Below are 20,784 nucleotides of genomic sequence, written 5' to 3'. Positions count from 1 at the left end.
AGCCCAATTCTTGAGACCACACTGACGGAAATGGATGCAAAATAAAGGTATACCAGGGCTTTTAGGGACCACCACCTACCCCGAATAGACATGAAGAATGCATGCAAGTTTGAAATGTTTAAAGGTGTAGTGTGTAGATTTTAGCGATAAGATTCTAGATTCTAGTGGTGAGGTTGCGAATTGCACCCTTCCTTTTTGAAGCACAAAGAGAAGCTACGGTAGCCATCATAGGACAAACATGTCATCTTCTGAGACAACGTTATGACAAATGCGCTCTGTAGAGTACTTTTTTCATTTAGGGTTACTGTTAATACATGATGCCGCAAAATGGCGGCCTCCATGAAAGGGGACCTGCTGTGTACAGTATGTAGATAACAACGGTTCATTCTAAGGTAATAAAAACAATACAGTTCATTTTGTCATTTAATACACCAATGAAAACATAGTTATCTATATTATATTGCATTGCTGTCAAAAATAACTTTCTAAAATGCACACACTGCACCTTTAAATGTTTAACTTTACACATTGTCTTACAAAAAAATGTTTAAAAATGCAAAGGCAAAAAACAGGCAAAAATGTTATGTCAGATACTACAACACAAAAACCACCAGAGGTGGAAAAAGTAATAAAATATTGTACTCAAGTAAAAGTAAAGTTACTTTAATAATATTTTACTTAAGTAAAAGTAAAGTTACTGGTCTAAAAATCTACTCAAGTAAAAGTAAAAAGTAACTCATTTTAACTTTACTCAGAGTAAAAGTTACTTTTTTTACAGCGGGAAGAGGTGGAGGATTCTAGAATAGTTCAAAAACGACAAGGGAATATACATCTCAAACTAGTTGTTTTTAATTGTAGGAACATCTTTACAATTAAAGTGCAATAACAAAAAGTTAATAAAATAAAAAGCTTTTTTAAAGTAAGAAACATTTATGGAATTGTTTAATGATTTTTACATGCGAGTTATGCACTTTTGAAGGTGGTCAGCAGCTGGTAAATACAATCACTATAGTAAGGTTGTAATTGATGTATTGCTGGTAACATACATTATTTTATTAAACTATATATAGTTTAAATGAGCATATAATGAGAAGAGTGCCATGTCTATATACATTTGACACGTTAATCATCTTCTTACTTCCCTGACCTGGGTACCTGATGACCTTTATTCCCCTCTCTCTCTCTCTCGCACTCTCTCTTCTCTCTCTCTGCAATGTCTAACGCCCCATTCAGACAGCCAACGACAAGCAGTAGCAGAGCGACGCAATCTCATTCATTTCAATGGAAACCTGGCGATTTCCGGCGACACGAGCGAAAGTGACCGTTGGCGACCGTATGGGCGTGTCCAGCGACGCGAGAAAGTTAAGAAAAGTTTAACTTTATGCAAATTTCGAGCGACTTTCGGGAGCGACTACCAATGAGAACAAAGCAGTGGAGTTCACGTCATCCTTCTCTCGTCAGTTACTGGCGTGGATGGTACTCATTTGTTTATGACAAGCAGATTTAGAAACGCCTCATTGAAAGAGACGGGCGACACACAGCGATAACGTCGCTGGCTGTCTGAACGAAGGGTAATGACCTGCGCATTCTCGAGGACGTTTTGAAGTTGTGTTTGACTTGACGCGAAGCTGCTAGACCTCGGAAGATAATGCGCATGGTATTAAAAACGCGTAGTGCAATTTCATACTTAAAGGAACAGTATGTAAGAAATTTATATCAATTAATCATTAAATGGCCCTGAAATGTCACTAGACATTAAGAAATCCTTTTCATTTCAAATACTTATATCACTGACAACAGCAGTCCGGCCAGGATATTGTCATTTAAAAAGTGGAGTTGCAGCCCTCAACTGATGTTTATGTTGTCGTTTGGTATATTGGCCACCAGCTGTGTGATTGCAGCACCAGTTTCAGCCACACGTTTTGTGATTGCAATACCAGTTTTGGCCACAATCCTACATACTGTTCCTTTAAGAGCATGAATCCTACCTTTTATAGAAATGAAACTAAACACTCGCTTTGCGTCAGTGGAAAGTGGTCGCTTAAATATGACCAGGGGTTTCTTTCATAAGATTTGAACTGAGGCGGGTCTGCATTAGCGCGCGCCTGTCTCGTTAGTCTCCATGGTTCTTTTTGCGCGTTCCCCCGGGCCCCGCCCATTTACATCCGTTGCGCGTCTTTATCACCTTGCTTTTTAAAATATTTTTTTACTCAGTAACGGATATGATTTAAAATGTAGCGAAGTACAATACTTTAAACAAAACATACTTAAGTAAAAGTAAAAGTACAGATTTTAAAAACTACTCAAAAAAGTAAAAATACACAAAAAAACTACTCAATTACAGTAACGTGAGTAAATGTAATTCGTTACTTTCCACCTCTGAAAACCACAGGTTATGCATAACAGCAAAAAAATGTTTACAACAGGCATTTTGAGGTTTGACCATAATTCATCATTTATGGGGTTGACTTTGTTTTGATGTCTAGAGCCTTTGCTTTAAACATTTAGACATGCAACTTCTCAGAAAGGGTTTAACTGTACTGACAGTGTAAAAGCACAGCACAGTCAGCACACTGAAACCTTTTTTCAGAAGTTTCATCTCTTCATTTCTCCCTTTAAAGCAATGCCACTAAATAAACAAAAGCAATCAAGCTAACGCATCTCATGAAAATTCATACTCATATTTTACAAGGCAGGTAATTTGTATCAATTTGTACGACCACACTTAATAGTTTTTTACGATTTGCAGTGACGTTAGGGGGGTGGGGTTTCAGTATTGTTTTTTATGATAATCGTACATCTTTGCTGGGTTGCGACCAATTTTCTCTCTATTTACTGTGCATCTACATTCAAAATAACATATTTGCGCTTGCAAAATACATACAAATTCCTGTGAGATCAGGCTGATCAAGCCTCAATTTTAGTGTCTGCATTATAGTATGCATGGTGAATAAATGCATAATTTTCTTTCCCAATGTTTATACCTTCTAAATGCACTGATGTAAGGTTAAAGTCAGCATGCTGAGCTAAATGAACTGATAACCTTCCAACATGATCATGCACTTTGTTCAGGTTTAAGAGGGTAAAAAGGTTTAGATTATATCTAGTGCATGTCCAGCACAAAACTACACTTCAGCAAAATGGAAAAGGTGGTATCATCGACCTCTACAAAACTCGCCATCAGACCTTAAACAGAGAGCTTTTGATTTTTATCTTAGGGGCCTTGCCCCCTCCGTTCACACCAGCAATCAACAGCAGCATACAGAACAGATACCGTTATAGAAACGTTGCTGGTCCGCCCAAATGCCAAGCTGTGTCAAGGGAAGAAATAAGAACATGCATGGGGAGCTTTTGTAGAGTCTGGCTGAATTTCAAGAAACTTTTCTTTGAGACGACATACTGTGAACACATGCATTTTCCTCTCTCTCTCAGAACACTAGGGAACGGGCTTGCACCTGGTGTCATAAACCCTCTTAAAATCTGGAGGAACATAAAGTATGACTCCACTTTGCTAAAGCTTGCAAAAGTAAAAAATTCTCAAACACAACATTTTCTAACTCACAGCTAGAACCAGAATTGCAGTTGTAGTATAGCATCAAAATCAGAGCTATTACTCAAAATCAGAGCTATTACTGCATTTCAAGTGTAATTTAGGGTGTAATCATTTCATAAAACTGTTTTTAAGAGCGTTAGTAATAGCTTTAAAACGGAACGACAAGGCGCGTTTGCTTATCACACACATGGATGTGCAACACACAAACGTTATTAAATATAAAAAAATTAAAGGATTAAACATTTTTAGAGTACAAACCTTTTTTTGCATATTTGTAAATAATTTTTTTGAGATTTCACTGATCATGTAGGCTATCCATACATTTACAGCAATTAGTTTTTGCCATGGCGCCAGCGCAACTGGCTTTTAAAGGAGATTAAAGGAGACTCATTGGTTTATTGCACGTTACACCAAAAACACACCTATTACTCATTAAGGCTTGGCGCACAAACCTTTTTTCCCGTTGTTAAATTAGCAAAAGTGGATTCGGACACACCCTTTTAGACTGTGCGCTTTAGACTATGCGCTTAGGTCATTAAAATAGGGCCCTTTATGTCCATACAGCAATAGGCAACAGTTGTAGTCAGGGCTAGCAGTAGTTACTGTCGTATTCTCAGTTAGTATGGTGACTTTATTAAAAATTAGGCTTTTGTAATAAAGCATGGCATGTTAATGTATCACAAATGATTTGTCAACACTGTTGATCTGCAAGCTTTGCGATGTAAGCTGCCTGACAGACCTGCGTTTGCCTAATATTCTGCTAATATTAATCAAACAATTGGATTTGAGGGTTTCCAAACCCCCATCCCACATATCCTTAAATCCAGCAGTATCTTACAAAGCAAGGAAAGTTTAATAGCTTAAAAAAGATATGAATTTCGCAAATATGATCAGGTCACATCATCATAAGAATGGAGAACACCAGCTCAACTGCTCTCATTAATTCTGGCTTACAGCTCAAGTGTCATAATTGTAATCAGGAATTTTTGAGCATCCCTGTAAATGTAGTTGACCCATTTATGTTTCTATGCTCCATTTTGCCCCATCTGTCAAATCCTGAATAATGTCTTCTGCTCTGAGGAGCTAAAGGCCGTCATTCACTCCAGGTGAGCTGAGAATTAATACTAGATTAGCCTACCTCCCAGGTGAAAAAGAAATATATTTAAATAGTATTTTTTGGGACATACTTAATATATTTAAAAGCTACTATACTAAATGCATATTAAATGTATTATATTGAACCCACTTCAAATATATTAAATGCATTTCAAGATATATTTAAAGTCAATTTTAATCTATTTGCATTATATTTAATATATTGAAATTGTGTTAAATTGGAACAACTTCAAATATATTTAGTGCAATTTAAGTGTACTTCTTTAAAATTCATTTAAAATGCACTTCTCATACACTTAAAAATACAGTTAGAATACATTTAAAGCTTAATTTAACTGTGCTTTAAGAACACTTTAATAGTACTTCAGCATATTAGAAATATACTAGCATTACATTAATAGAAATGTATTAGCATTACACTTCTATTTTATTATAAAGCTGTTTTTAATATTTAAAATGTTATATTAAAATCATTAAATATTAAGACACATACACAGATTTTGAATACAGAACAATTTAATATACTTCATATTGTGTTGTGTACATTACAAAAATACCTAAAGTAAATTAATCAAGCACAGAGACATACATAATCTCTTGACCAAAGAGAAACATATAAAACAAATATCAGAGAAATGCAATTACAGAGCTACTTCTATCAAATTGTACAACATTAACATTAAATGTATTAATGAAAAGTACACTATGAATATGCAATCACTAAATATTCATAAGCAATGATTATATAATAATCATAATGTAATTCTCTGCATAAAAAGTTAATGAAAAAAAATGTTTAAGTGCAATTTAAAGACGGAGTGCACAATGTTTGAAAAACGCTTTGGAAAAGGAAATTGGGCCGACTACCAAAACACACTTGTAGCCAACCAGCAGTAAGGGGCGTGTCTACTAACTGACATCCTTGCCGGGGTTGCGTATGTGTGTGGTGGCTCTATCAAAAGAAGGTCCAGATTCTATTGGGGTAGAGGCATGTTTGTTTAGGTAATTTCAAATGTTAACATTGGCTTTCAAAAATAGTGCACTCTGCCTTTAACCAACTTAAGATAAACCTATGAAAAGCTGAACTAAAACACAAAACAGTTTAGATGTCACATGTTTAAGTGGAGGGTGACTTCTTCTTGCAATTCAGACACCGTAGTAATTGAAGACTGCTTTATCACACGGGCTGTGAAAAGGAAACAGAATATACCAATTAACCAATAATGAATGAACATTTGGATATCCATGTTTAAAATAAATTGGCATAGATATGCATGTATGGAAGTTTTGTTAACTTCTCAGTTTACCTTTTAAAGCTTTGACTGTGTCAGTTTTATCTGTCAGAGCACTCTACAAGTGGGAATGAAGATAGGATTAGAACACGCTCATGAAAAAAAGCAACCTGTGTGCATTACAGGATATGTTTTACATTGATAATTGTGTTTTATTTGAACCTAGATCATTTTCCATGTTTGTCTATTGTGGTCTTGCAAACTTAAGGTTCACCTCTGTTTAAGGAGATTTAAGGAAATCAGAAATGATGCCAAACAGGGCTCCAGACTGCTATCAAATGGTGGCATTTTGCCACCTAAATTTGAGAGTGTGCCACTGAATTTTACATCCGGTCGCACATGTGCGACCAGCAAATTTGACCTTTTTTTTGTGATATGACCACTGATCTATATAAATGACTGGATTGCGCATAGAACGCTTGACGTAACTGCGTGAGGTGAAGCCAGCGCAGAGTTCGAGCCGCCATCTTGGTATACCCAACCGGCAGAGAGCGTCATTGACTTCCATTCAAAATCATGATCAAAATTTACCCCCTTTACAGCGTATCAGTTACACAAGGTTAATTTTTAGGATATGTGTACGTTAATTATTTGTTAATTCTGGTGTTATTTGCAATGTTTATGTTTTAATCGGGCAGGATAATGGATTTATAAAAAACCGTTAAGGTGAGTGTGTCTGCTGCATTTGCTAATGACACGGGTATAAATAAAGGTTTTTTTGACATTCAGCTACACTGTGACGGTCAGCGTTATATCTCTAAATAAGTTTAGGTAACTTGTAAGTTAAGATAACATAAGTACAAAACTAGCAAATTATTGCATGCACATACTGTACAAAGCATGATTATTTATTTAGATTTCAGAATGAGCACGTTTATTGTCATTAATACTAAATATGCTGCGGTCTGTCTGCTGATCTGATACTGTAATAAAGATGAATGTATAATAACTGATTAAAATGCAAAATGTACAACTTTCAGTAAATAACTATTTACATGCTTTGGACGTGTTGTGTTGTAATAATGTACAGGGTAACTTCAGATATAAAAACGAAGATGAGTAAAGTGATGTTTTATCATTAAAATCTGATAACGTCCATTGATTAAATAGAACGTTTGGGTATACCAACATGGCGGCGCGGTGGCTTCACAAGTGTGACGTCATGTGCAATCCAGTCATTTATATAGATCAGTGGATATGACACTAATCTGAAACAGCACATTGTACTTTCTGAATCTATAATGAAAGTATTTATTAGTAATACAGTCTAAATTAGTAGACATGTGAATATTTGGTTAGCATGTTGTTTTACCGTGTGTGCCCCTAAATTTTCTGGTTGCGCCCCTAAAATTTTCAGTTGGGGGCCACTGTGCTCCTAGTAAAAAAAGTTAGTCTGGTGCCCTGCCAAATGGTGCAATGATGACTAGGCCAAGTCCCTTACAGCTTTACAATAAAAAACGTTTTTTACAAGAATAATTCAAAAGGACAGAAATTAGCCACCTGGAATGGATGTGTTGCAAACGTTTTTCTTCACTCCACATTTGCCCCAATTCAAAAATGTCAATAGCAGTTGATCTGAAAAACAACAGGCAGGTAAATGATGATTAATGATTTGTTTTCGTTTTAAGAATTATTTACCCCGAGTACAATATATTAAGACAATATAATATAATCAAACCCAGCCTCGGCAGTTTTACAATCTCTCATAAAAGTATCCCTTCTTACAATGTCATTTTTGTGTCCATATGTAATTAGAAATACATTTAAAAATAAACAAAAAGACAATAAGGTTGTCAAGATTGAACTGATATAAACATTAGCCATTGAACATTACTGGAGTTATAATAACCATATGGTCATATCATGGTATTTTCAGGTAAGACAGCTCAAACATTCATTTTAAACTAACGTTAGCGTTGCAAGAGAAACATTAAAAAAACTTAAACGTGAAATCAAATAGCAACAACAAACTTACCACCAAGAATAAGTCTTTCTATGCGCTATATCTTCATTTGTTCCTGTCTACTTGGGATCTGGTTGGTCATATTAATGTCGCTGTGCTAAAAAAAATGAAAGGTTTTAATGATTTCTGAAATGCTTAAGAGAAATGCCTAACGTTAGTCAGAAAATAAAGATGTTCCAACTACCACACGCAACACAGACATAACGTTACATAAAGAAGCTGGGTTAAATTTAATGTAATGTTTACTTATTTAATAGTTAACTAAATAAAGAAATGTGAAAATCTGTCATCACTTACCCTCCTGTTGTCTCGTTCATCTCCAAACAAAAAGCGAAATACTTTTTCCCTCAACGTCAGATCCACTAAAACTGCTCATATTTTAAATCGAGTTGTTTTATCTTAGTCCTCTGGTGAAATATGATCGCCGATTAATTAAATAAATACGTTTAATGCAGAGTCGCCATCTAATTTAACAGTTTATACGTTTAATGCAAGCAACCGCATGCAACTCGTGAACAACTGAACTGAACTGAACAAGTTTCAAATAGCACCGTGACGTGTTACTATGACAACAACCAATCAGGTTTAGTCACGTGTGTCACGTGTTTTGTTTGAAATTAAACAAGTAAGATTTTGAAATTAAACAAGTAAGATTTTAAGCAAATCTTTGAAAAAATAGCTTATTGTGCAATCGGAATGATATAATGTTGAAAGGCTTGAGGAAAGTTCAATGTTAGCTTATTACAATTAATGAATCATGTTTTGAAAAAAGTATGTTTTATCCAAATATACTAAAACTTCACTAGAAGTACATTTGTGTTTAGCATATTTCTTAAAAGTGTAATTATGCATATATTTATTACCAGCATACTTCTAGTACACTTAATATAAATACATTAAAAATATTCTTAAGTTTAGCATATTTCTTAAAAATGTAATAAAGCATATATTTATTACCAATGTATTTCTAGTACACTTAATATAAATACATTAAAAATATTTTTAAGTTTAGCATATTTCTTTAAAATGTAATTAAGTATATATTTATTACCAATGTACTTCTAGTACACTTAATATAAATACATTTAAAATATTCTTAAGTTTAGCATATTTCTTAAAAATGTAATTAAGTATATATTTATTACCAATGTACTTCTAGTACACTTAATATAAATACATTAAAAATATTCTTAAGTTTAGCATATTTCTTAAAAATGTAATTAAGTATATATTTATTACCAATGTACTTCTAGTACACTTAATATAAATACATTAAAAATATTCTTAAGTTTAGCATATTTCTTAAAAATGTAATTAAGTATATATTTATTACCAATGTACTTCTAGTACACTTAATATAAATACATTTAAAATATTCTTAAGTTTAGCATATTTCTTAAAAATGTACTTAAGTATATATTTATTACAAGTGTACTTCTAGTATACTTTTAAAAAATATGTTTAAATGCAATTTAACGTATTTTTAATACACTTCAAATAAGTATGTTGGAAATACAAATGTATTATAAACATACTATTTGTATTTTAAGTATATTTTTAATACATTAAATACTACGTCTTTTTGACCTGGGCTGAGAGGGGCAATTTCACATTTTTGACAATTTCACTTTTTTTACTGACAATCCAATGATTTCTATTCTGGTTTCCTGCTGATTTTGAAATCAGTTTATTATGCACCAGAATAATTTATCTAAAATTGTCCGTCTTCTCAGTTTGTGCGAAAAGTCTTGTCATTTCCTTTCAGTTTCCTATAATTTGTAACTGATATTTCACAGTTTGAGTTTGACTGGAGTAATTTTTAACAGTGTTTCTTGACTTTATTTCAAAAAACTCAGATGGAGCATAAGACAAGCTGTAATTTTATTACTGAGAAGGTTGAATGTGTTTTCTTTAATAGCTTTTGAAACAGCTGGGGCTCCATGTTCCGAAAGTGCTTAAACTGACTGCTAGATATATAGAAATATGAAACATGACATGAGTAATGCGAGTGTGGTCACCATCCACTACAGCCATTAAAACTGATATGGCTTAACCGGTACTCTTGTGAAAGCAGTAAATGAATAAAAAATGATACAGATACCAAAACCAAATTCCAAAACTGAATCTTTACGGGCATTTAAAAAGTTTAATTTACAATGGATTTGTGCAAAGTGTTTGGTTAATGGAACAAACATCAGCACCATAAATCAGAAAACGGGGCAAAAAATGGTAAAATAGCTTTCTGGAAGCAGACAGACTGGGGACACTGCAGGCAGTAAGATGTCAATGGAGGCTTTTGGGAGAGATAAATCAAACACATAGTAATGCTTAATGATTTTAAAATTCTTTTTCTCCTTATTTTCCAGGTCTGGAAAATCAATAGACGCATTCATAGCTTCGCATTAGGATTCACGATCTATATTTCGCACAGCACCTCTCTGTAATGTACAAGTACGACACAAATCAAGTCTTACGTATAGCCATAATCCTGTTTTCAACTTTTCATTAGAAACTGTAGGACAAAAATATATTTCTGATGTAAATTTCTAAGAGCTGCCAGGTGTGTTTAACAGATATGAATTAGATAAAAGACAACAAAGTAAAAGAGTCTATAAGCAGTAATCCTTAGAAAATGTTAGTAATTTGACAATGGTCATGCAAAAGTCCTCACAAATTGAGTTTCTTTGCTTGATCTATTCATCATTGAAGGTTTACCATGGATTGCAACATTGACACGTAACAACTACATCCTCAGTTTCATTGAAAAACTCCTCATCTATTATTCTAAGAAAAATGTTTCTATTGCTTTCACACAAACGTGTGTGCGTCAATCACAACTATCATTGGTATTTAATGAGTCACTGTTAGAAAAAAATATTTAAAACTGTACCTTTTTGTCGCTGAGGTGGTACCATAAGGGTACATTACTGTACCTTAATGATTTATTGTGTATCTTTAAAGGTACAGTTTTGTACCCCCTGTTACAAAATTGTTTCTTACGGTACACAATAGGTCCTTATGTACCCCAAAAGGTACAACATATCAATGTGTTGTATACCCATTAAGGTACAAAAATGATGAACCTTTGAATTTACCACCCTAGTGACAGGAGGGTACAATTTTGTAAATTTTTTGTACCTTTGTTTCTGACAGTGTACATATTTCCAAAGTTGCTATTATGTGCACATCCAATCTTTTTTACCAGATGACATTAACACTGAGACTGTTTTTTTGGGGGGGGGACTTTGACACAAACAAAACTACATTGAACATACCGCTTTAGAAAATGTCAGTGAACACAATGGGCCCTATCTTGCACCCAGCGCAATTGACTTTGTCAGTGACGCATGTATCATTCGTATTTTGCACCTGCGCACAGCGGGTTTTTCCCTCCACGGACGCACATCGGCAAACTATGGAATGAACTTGCGCTCCCTGGGCAGTTCAACGCAAAAAAGGAGCCGTGTTCCGGCGCAAACCATCCCTGATGCTATTTTGCAGTTTCAAAAAACAATTGCGCCACTGACCAGAAAAAACTAGTCTAAAGTCAGTGGTGCGTTGCTCATTATGCTATTTTAAGGGCGCATGCTTGACCATAATGTATAGCGTGCACAGCGCGCACACACTTTGCTTATCTAATCTACACAGATGCAACAGTTATTTTTGCAAATCATAAATTGTTGCAATAAAAAATATTAACAAATGAGATAAGGGAAATCATTGTGGTGAGCATTGTGGTGATAGTTTTTATTTATTTTGTGTGGCTGCGTTAAAAAATTATCATGCAATTAACGATTAAAATATTTTTTAATAAGTTTGTTGTGTGGCTGTATTACGTTTATTTTATGTAAATAATAATTAAAATGTTTTCATAAAAAACCTTAATGTATGTGAACTTGATTTGTAAGTGTACTTTGGGGTTGGACTGCTTGCGTTTCTTGGCTTTCAGCGGTGAGGGTAGACGCAGCAATGTCCTCTGCTGGCGTCAGGTCCTGTGTAGAGGCAGATCCATAAATCCGATTTATGCTGGCAAGCTTGGGATTCCCCGTCTCCTGACATCATTGTAGCGCTTGCGGCGCAACGTCCTGGGGATGCCAGCTGATGAGACAATTGTGGCTATTTCCTCCCACGCCTGTTTAACCAACGCTGATTTGGGCGGGTTTCTCCTATCCCCATACAAAACAACTTCTCTTTCTTTGACTGCTCTTACAAGAACGTCGGTCTCCTCGGCTGTGAACCGCTCATGGCGTGCGCCTGGTAAATCTGTCATAATAATAGCAACCCGCCATGGAACTTGCGCACTTGCGTTTAAAGGGAAGGTTGGATGACGTTCTGATGGTGGTTTATTTGACGTTACGCCCAAACCACACCTATGAATAATGAACCTACTTCAGACCAACCCCTTATTGATTTGCGCCTGGCGCAAGAGTTATTTCTCCCGCCGGGAAAATAGCAACAGCGCCCAAGGTCCGCCCACAAAGTCACTTGCGCTTTGCGCTTCGCACTTGCGTTTCAGATCGTTAAAATAGGGCCCTATGTGTTAAAAATGTGTGAAAATAAAAATACCAAACATTCTGAGTCTAATCCGAGGGCTTCAGTTTTGGAAAATATGTATCATATAATAAAATAAAGCAATAAATGATGTGATGTAATGTTTACTTATAATCCATCCTGTTATTGTTTAAATCTTGTGAATAAAATGAATCATTTTTATTAGTTTTTATCAACAGTCGAGTATGAGATTTAATATAAGGACCTCACAGCTGTCTCTGTCTTTCCCTGCTAAGAAAATGTGCTGCTTGTTCTCATGAGACTGTGAACATAACTGGCAGCAAAGTAACAGATCACACCACTTTTAACTTACTGGTGTGAATCGAAAGAAAGCCATCCACCATACATAACACAAGCTCATTCCTCACTATTCCACCCTGCCTGCTGTATTTAAATGTGTTGTTACAGTATATGTAAATTTTATGTGTTGCTAATGTACTGTGCAGATTACATTAAAGCACGCCTACTCAACCCACAGCAATATGTGTTATCCTGTTTTTCCACATTAAAAAGCGTGAAGCCAGGAAAAGACGTCCTCTGTTATGAGACTGTGACTTGGCGCTCGAAATTAACCTTGGAAATGATTTGTGACTGTTTGATTCACAAGTTTACAATGCGCAGAACAGCATGGTGCTCTCAGCCTGTATTGTCGCTTAATCCTGAAATTTAAAAATTATGCATAAATTACTTTTAGGAAAATTTAGGAATGTAAGTAATTTTGTGCCTTTCAGAAAAGATAATGCTGAATACAAAAAGAAAACAATCCATAAGAGTGTGTATATGGCAGAACACAGCTGATAAAGTCAAGTGTAACCTAAGGCTGATGAGGGTTTTACAAGGCATACAATTCAAGCCATCGATAAATTGTCAGGAGATTGCACATGCACATGCATTCCTTATATATTTGAATTTATTATGCTAAACAGAGGTAATATAACACACACAGCTCTTGCTAATACAGAAACATCTGTATAGATACTTTTAGGGTGTAAAATTTACACCCACCAAAAGTGTGTAAAAAATCAGCTGTGGTGTGTAACGTTGTCAAATCACTTGCCAATTTGGCGGGTTACTTTTTATTAATTTGTCCAATCGTTAGTTTCTTTGTAAAGCTCATGCAACCCAAATCTGCACAGTTTTAGTTTCATCGTCATCATGGTATACTAAATACACCTGCTTACTTTGGGTCTTGAACACAACCATCACTACGCAACGCAACAAACGCAACGGTTGCTAGATTCGAGAGACTCAAACATAATGATGTGGCGATAACCAAGGACATCAGGAGAAGAAGAGCAAGGTTTTAATGCTAAGTGGCAAACTGGGCGTGAATGGCTTGAGTTATCCGTGTGTCTCAATCAGTTCCCTAGCTCCTTGAATCATGAATCAGTGTATTGCGTATAGGGGCTCGGGCACTGGCTCAATATTCATTGGGGCACTTGATGACTTATTTTTCAGTGACGTGCTTATTAAAACAACCCGTCACCACTGATATTTATAAGCAACATGGAGAAACGACAACTCTCTGACTTAATCTTTTTAAAAACAGTTAAAGGGAACATTTCAAGACTTTTTTAAGATGTCAAACAAATCTTTGGTGTCTCCAGACTATGTATGCAACGTTTTAGCTCTAAGTACCATATAATTTATTATAGCATATTAAAATTGCCACTTTGTAGGTTTAATAAAAAATGTGACGTTTTTGGGTGTGTCCTTTAAAATGCAAATAGCTAATCTCTGCACTAAATGGCAATGCAGTGGTCGGATAGTGCAGATTAAGGGGCGGTATTATCCCCTTCTGACATCACAAGGTGAGCCAAATTTCAATGACGTATTTTTTTTCATATGGTAGCAGAGAATGGTTTATCAAAACTAAGTTACTGGGTTGTTCTTTTACACATTTTTTAGGTTGATAAAAGCACCGGGGCGGGGACTCAATAATAGCACTTAAACATGGAATACATGTGATATGCCCCCTTTAAAGACTATTGTGTAAAATAATTTAATTATTCTGCTTCATGTAGGACTACAGACAACAACAAAGGCCAGTAAAAAAGACAGTGCTAGTACAGTCTTAAGGGGGTCGCACACCTGACGCGTAGCTCAGCGCCGCACAGCGTCGCGCCGTTCAAAAAAAATCAAACACATTTTTTTCAATGAGTATACGCACACCGGCGCCGACAGGAGGCGCCTGTCCGCGGCGCCCTTCTACAAGTTAATATGTTACTTAATGTTGGGGACATACATCCCGACTGTAACGTCACAGTTGGTGTTATGTTAAGTATGGTCTGTGTTTCTTTGGTCTTTTGTATGCACAAGGTTTAAATCAGGAGGATTAAACAATCGTGTTTGAGGCTCACAACATGTCACTACCATGCACAGAAATCTTATCCCCACAGATAATTTATTATAGCATGCTAAAATTACCACTTTGTAGCTGCAAGCAAAAATCTGCCGTTTTGGGGTATGTCCTTTAAAATGCAAATGCGTTGATGAAATGCAAACACTGATTGCCATGATGGTAGTTCTCTCTCTTTCTCCTTGCACTAAATGCCAGTTGCCATTTAGTTACCAAAACTAAGTAAGTGGGTTGTTCTTTTTCATGTTTTCTAGGTTGGTAGAAGCACTGGGAACCCAATTATAGCACTCAAACATGGAGAAAGTCAGATTTTCATAGTTTCCATATTCCATATCTTTTGTCTAGAACATCAAAATTGCGGTGCAATCACATAAACTTTTGCACAAATTCATATGTCACCTCTGTCCGCGGCGCCCTTCTATGGCTTAAAAAAGTTGCTCAAATCCCTGTCGCGCCACAGAGCGCCACTCACTTAGTTTAACATTAAATAACATCATATTTGTCCCAAATCATTAACGATTAACATTGGCTGCTAACATAGATTTTGCATTTCGAAGTAGACGCTATCTGACTAAGCTCGCACTATTTAATGTGCACTTCCGGTGTACGATACCTTCGGGTTGTCCTAGACGCAACTCGAGGCGGCGCTGAGTTGCGCGTCCGGTGTGCGACCCCCTTTAATATTAAACAGAAAATCAATTTATTATTATTAATATATATGTAATTGAATTTATTCAATGATTTATTTGATGTTTATTGAACTGTTGAGTTGCTTACCTAAAAAGAGTTTTGATGAAAAGGACAAGGGTGAAAGAGAAAGGGAGATGGCAGGATGACAGAATTTTGTTTGAATAATATGCAATTCAGATTTTATAATAAATAATAATAAAATGTTAAATAATTGTTTATAAATAAAAAATACATAGTTAATCTTGTTATTTTCTTTCCTTTTTTGTCTAGTAGAAGTTCTGAATGGCCAGAAACTTAAAAATGTAGTAGCCAAATTGGCTATTACAGATCACAACTGACAAGCAAAGAAAACCAATTTAAAGGTGTCAAAGAATGATACATTGATACAATATGTAAAATCATTGTCTGTTATCTAAATAGAAGGTGTGACTTTATTAAGTGCAAAAATGATCCAGAAACAATTTTACAGGTCCATTTACAACCCTAGGATTTTTCCTTAGAATGAAATGGGCTGTTATTTCCTCATTTGGAAGGGTCGTGTATAATAATGTTGCTCTGTTCTGATTGGCTGTTTCACAGCAAGACCCATGAAGCTCATGTCAGTTGCTCACATTAGTACACAGACCTTATATATTTGAGCCCGTATCAGACAAAGATAAAGATTTTAACTAATTGTTAGGAGATTGTAAATGGATGTTTCAGATTGGTACATTTATTTGTGTTTTTTTCAGTATGGACCTGGAAAACGTAACTGTAACGTTAATTGTAGAACTTCCGCCTAAACGCTAGCATATAGCATTAACTAGCATACAGTATAGCGCTGACTCTGCAGTTAAAACTTTGTTTTAGCATTGTAACAAGTTAATATGTTACTTAATGTTGGGGACATACATCCCGACTGTAACGTCACAGTTGGTGTTATGTTAAGTATGGTCTGTGTTTCTTTGGTCTTTTGTATGCACAAGGTTTAAATCAGGAGGATTAAACAATCGTGTTTGAGGCTCACAACATGTCACTACCATGCACAGAAATCTTATCCCCACAGATAATTTATTATAGCATGCTAAAATTACCACTTTGTAGCTGCAAGCAAAAATCTGCCGTTTTGGGGTATGTCCTTTAAAATGCAAATGCGTTGATGAAATGCAAACACTGATTGCCATGATGGTAGTTCTCTCTCTTTCTCCTTGCACTAAATGCCAGTTGCCATTTAGTTACCAAAACTAAGTAAGTGGGTTGTTCTTTTTCATGTTTTCTAGGTTGGTAGAAGCACTGGGAACCCAATTATAGCACTCAAACATGGAGAAAGTCAGATTTTCATAGTTTCCATATTCCATATCTTTTGTCTAGAACATCAAAATTGCGGTGCAATCACATAAACTTTTGCACAAATTCATATGTCACCTCTAAAAGCAGGTGCAATATGATTAATGTGGAGGTCACGTGACATGCTCTCATACTTAAAACCATTTTTGTAATAAAATATTCATACCACTTGCACATTCAGTGTGATATACTTAATGCAGTTGTGTACATAAATTATCCCAAATGTTCCCAAGGATTTCTTAATCCAGAAAAATTCCTTGTCTCCTATGTAATTGTCAGCCTATTGGTGACTAAAATCCATGCTATCCTCAGTGCTCAGCTTTAATCGGCTTAATTTTTAACACTATAAATAAAGACATATTTGAAATGCTTAAGCAGTCTAATGGCAAATCTTTTTCCAGGTAGTATTTTACCAAGATCACAGTGTAGCTGGCTGCTGATTTAAGCTGTCAAGTTGTCTATGCCATTTAAGCAAACTATGAAGCTGATAAAATATGACCCTGTCTGTGAAATTCATGGCTAAAATTCCATAATCTAATTATGCATCAACCTCAACATTAAATTTCAATCATTGATTTCAATCTTTGACGTGGCCTTACTCAGTCAATAACATATTAAAGAAATCAAAGTTATATTTTCACAGAATGTACTTTACATACACTGTAAAAAGTGTTTCTGTGCCTTAGTAGATTTAACAAAAATAAATTGAGTAAACTGTATTACATTTTTTTAATTCTTGTTTTTTTAATCAAAATGTGAGTTAAAATAAAATAAAAATTGGAATAAATTGATTAATTCTAAATGAACACATTATTGAGTAAATTCAACTTAATTTTATTATGTATAATCGATTTCAATTTGTAAGAAAGCAATTAACTTAATAATTTTGTGTTAAAAAAACTACATGAATTATTTTAGTAAACACAACTAACTAGGCAGTGGACTTGCAGTTCCCAGCATGCTTTGCACGGGACTGCATTTGGAGAGTGAAATTTGAATTGAAACTTTTTTTGTTTTGTTTTTAACTAAAAAGAAAGACTTGTTAGTGTTTAATGTTCATTTATCTTCAATATTTGGAAGATTATCTGTTTCTTCTTTGAGTTTTAGTTACCATTGTTCAGAAGACTGGTGCTTGTGCATAGACTGCATACTGAAGTATGTCGCGCTTTACAGCTGCCCAAAACAAAACTGAGTGGGTGCGTTGTTTGAATAAACGTTTCTAGCCCTCATCTCACAGCATAAAAAACAACAACTAACCATAAATATGCTACCTGTACCAAGAAAAGTAGGTTTATCTAACTGAGTAATACAAGTACAATTAGTTAACTCAACTCAATTTTATTGCATTCATATTAAGTAATGTAAGTGTGTTCAATATACTTAAAAAAGGTTGCAAGTTGATTCAACCTAAAACTTCCCATGCAGTCACTTGCCTCACTTTTTATAAGTTATATCTAGGTATTACTTTTTACAGTTTATGTAGAATGATTTTATGCAGAAAAAAGTAAACACCTGTGAGGATTTTGTAAAGGACGAACCCAGATGCAGACAGCGGATGAAGTTGATAGATAATTTATTAAACTAATAAACAAGAAAACAAAAACCCACGAGGGGGCAAAACAGAACAAATGAACAAGACACTAAACTGACACTAAACTAGACAAGATATAAATACACTAAACTACACAATTAACAAGACAAGATTACACAAGTCACAAAAATACTATTTGATATAAACTTACTGGAAACAGGACTGGAACAAGAGAGAGACAAACGCACAAGCACAGAACAAAGAGCATAGGGACATTAAATAGGGAGAACTAATGAGGGACACAGCTGAAATCAATGACAAGTAAGGGAGCGGGTAAAAAGTGACAAGACAAGAGAAACACGTGGCTAGGTACAAACACTTGATGCCACGTGTTCTCACACAAAACATGATACTGTCAGAACCCTGCCACAAAGACTATAATACAAGACATGATTCTGACAGGATCCTGACAGTACCCCCCCCTTAAGGAGCGACTACCAGACGCTCCTCAGGGGAACACTAAACACGGGACATAACATACTGACACACAGACAAAACCCAAGAAAACATTACAAATAATAACAACGGTAAACAAGCAATAATGACAAAAGGATTGGGGTGGGATAATAAAAATAACAAACAAGGGAGGGGGGGGTGGGGGAACAAGAAAGTTCACAGGGGGAGGTCCAGATGGGGTGGGACTGGGCGGGGAAGAAGTCTTTGGTTTTCTTGGTGAAGCAGAGAGAGTCCGGGGAGGTCTTGTGGAGGACTTGTGAAAGGCATGACAGGAAGGGGCAGATTCAGGCTGGGGTTGCGCTGGGTGAGCACACGGCTGGGGTTGCGGTGGCTGCGCAGATTCAGGCTGCGGTTGCGGTGGCTGCGCAGATTCAGGCTGCGGTTGCGGTGTCTGCGCAGGCTCTGGCTGCGGACGCGGTGTCTGCGCAGGCTCTGGCTGCGGACGCGCTGTCTGCGCAGGCTCTGGCTGCGGACGCGCTGTCTGCGCAGGCTCTGGCTGCGGACGCGCTGTCTGCGCAGGCTCTGGCTGCGGACGCGCTGTCTGCGCAGGCTCTGGCTGCGGACGCGGCGGCTGCGCAGGCTCTGGCTGCGGACGCGGCGGCTGCGCAGGCTCTGGCTGCGGACGCGGCGGCTGCGCAGGCTCTGGCTGCGGACGCGGCGGCTGCGCAGGCTCTGGCTGCGGACGCGGCGGCTGCGCAGGCTCTGGCTGCGGACGCGGCGGCTGCGCAGGCTCTGGCTGCGGACGCGGCGGCTGCGCAGGCTCTGGCTGCGGCGGCTGCGCAGGCTCTGGCTGCGGCGGCTGCGCAGGCTCTGGCTGCGGCGGCTGCGCAGGCTCTGGCTGCGGCGGCTGCGCAGGCTCTGGCTGCGGCGGCTGCGCAGGCTCTGGCTGCGGCGGCTGCGCAGGCTCTGGCTGCGGCGGCTGCGCAGGCTCTGGCTGCGGCGGCTGCGCAGGCTCTGGCTGCGGCGGCTGCGCAGGCTCTGGCTGCGGCGGCTGCGCAGGCTCTGGCTGCGGCGGCTGCGCAGGCTCTGGCTGCGGCGGCTGCGCAGGCTCTGGCTGCGGCGCAGAGACAGGGGTTTCTGCAACTAGCTGAGGAGTCAGTGTGGGCCCAGGAGAAGACGGAGAACAGGAAGCTCCCTTCCTCCTCTTCTTTCTCCTGGGTCGGGGGGCAGAGAGTGCAGAAGGAAGAAGAGGCACTGTGGCAGGCAAAACGGACTCAGATGAGGACCCACCGGATGCCGACTCCCTCTGTGAGGATTTTGTAAAGGACGAACCCAGATGCAGACAGCGGATGAAGTTGATAGATAATTTATTAAACTAATAAACAAGAAAACAAAAACCCACGAGGGGGCAAAACAGAACAAATGAACAAGACACTAAACTGACACTAAACTAGACAAGATATAAATACACTAAACTACACAATTAACAAGACAAGATTACACAAGTCACAAAAATACTATTTGATATAAACTTACTGGAAACAGGACTGGAACAAGAGAGAGACAAACGCACAAGCACAGAACAAAGAGCATAGGGACATTAAATAGGGAGAACTAATGAGGGACACAGCTGAAATCAATGACAAGTAAGGGAGCGGGTAAAAAGTGACAAGACAAGAGAAACACGTGGCTAGGTACAAACACTTGATGCCACGTGTTCTCACACAAAACATGATACTGTCAGAACCCTGCCACAAAGACTATAATACAAGACATGATTCTGACAGGATCCTGACAACACCTGTGTACTTCTTATTTTTAGACTTCAGCATCGATTGCTTATTATTGCCCCATGTAATTATCTTTCTTTTTCATCGTTACTATTTTATGTTTTGTTTATATGTTGTCTACAAAATATCCTGCCACAGCATCACTGATAAACGTTAA

General features: G+C 37.1%; 1 protein-coding gene and 1 long non-coding RNA gene across 2 annotated transcripts in view; both read right to left on the bottom strand.

Moving 5' to 3' along the window:
• calcr (calcitonin receptor) overlaps window positions 1-20,784 on the bottom strand; it is a 78,058-nt gene that overhangs the window by 53,398 nt on the left and 3,876 nt on the right. The gene's annotated exons all lie outside the window — the stretch shown is intronic.
• LOC141281054 (uncharacterized) lies at window positions 7,223-8,539 on the bottom strand. Its single transcript, XR_012335443.1, has 3 exons — window positions 8,222-8,539; window positions 7,937-8,021; window positions 7,223-7,536 (listed from the first exon to the last, which is right to left on the bottom strand). It is a non-coding gene; the product is annotated as an uncharacterized lncRNA (long non-coding RNA).

Source organism: Paramisgurnus dabryanus, chromosome 19, assembly GCF_030506205.2.
Source record: "Paramisgurnus dabryanus chromosome 19, PD_genome_1.1, whole genome shotgun sequence".
Lineage (NCBI taxonomy): Eukaryota > Metazoa > Chordata > Actinopteri > Cypriniformes > Cobitidae > Paramisgurnus > Paramisgurnus dabryanus.
Note: the sequence above shows the minus strand (reverse complement) of the source record. Positions and strands in the feature narration are given on the sequence as shown.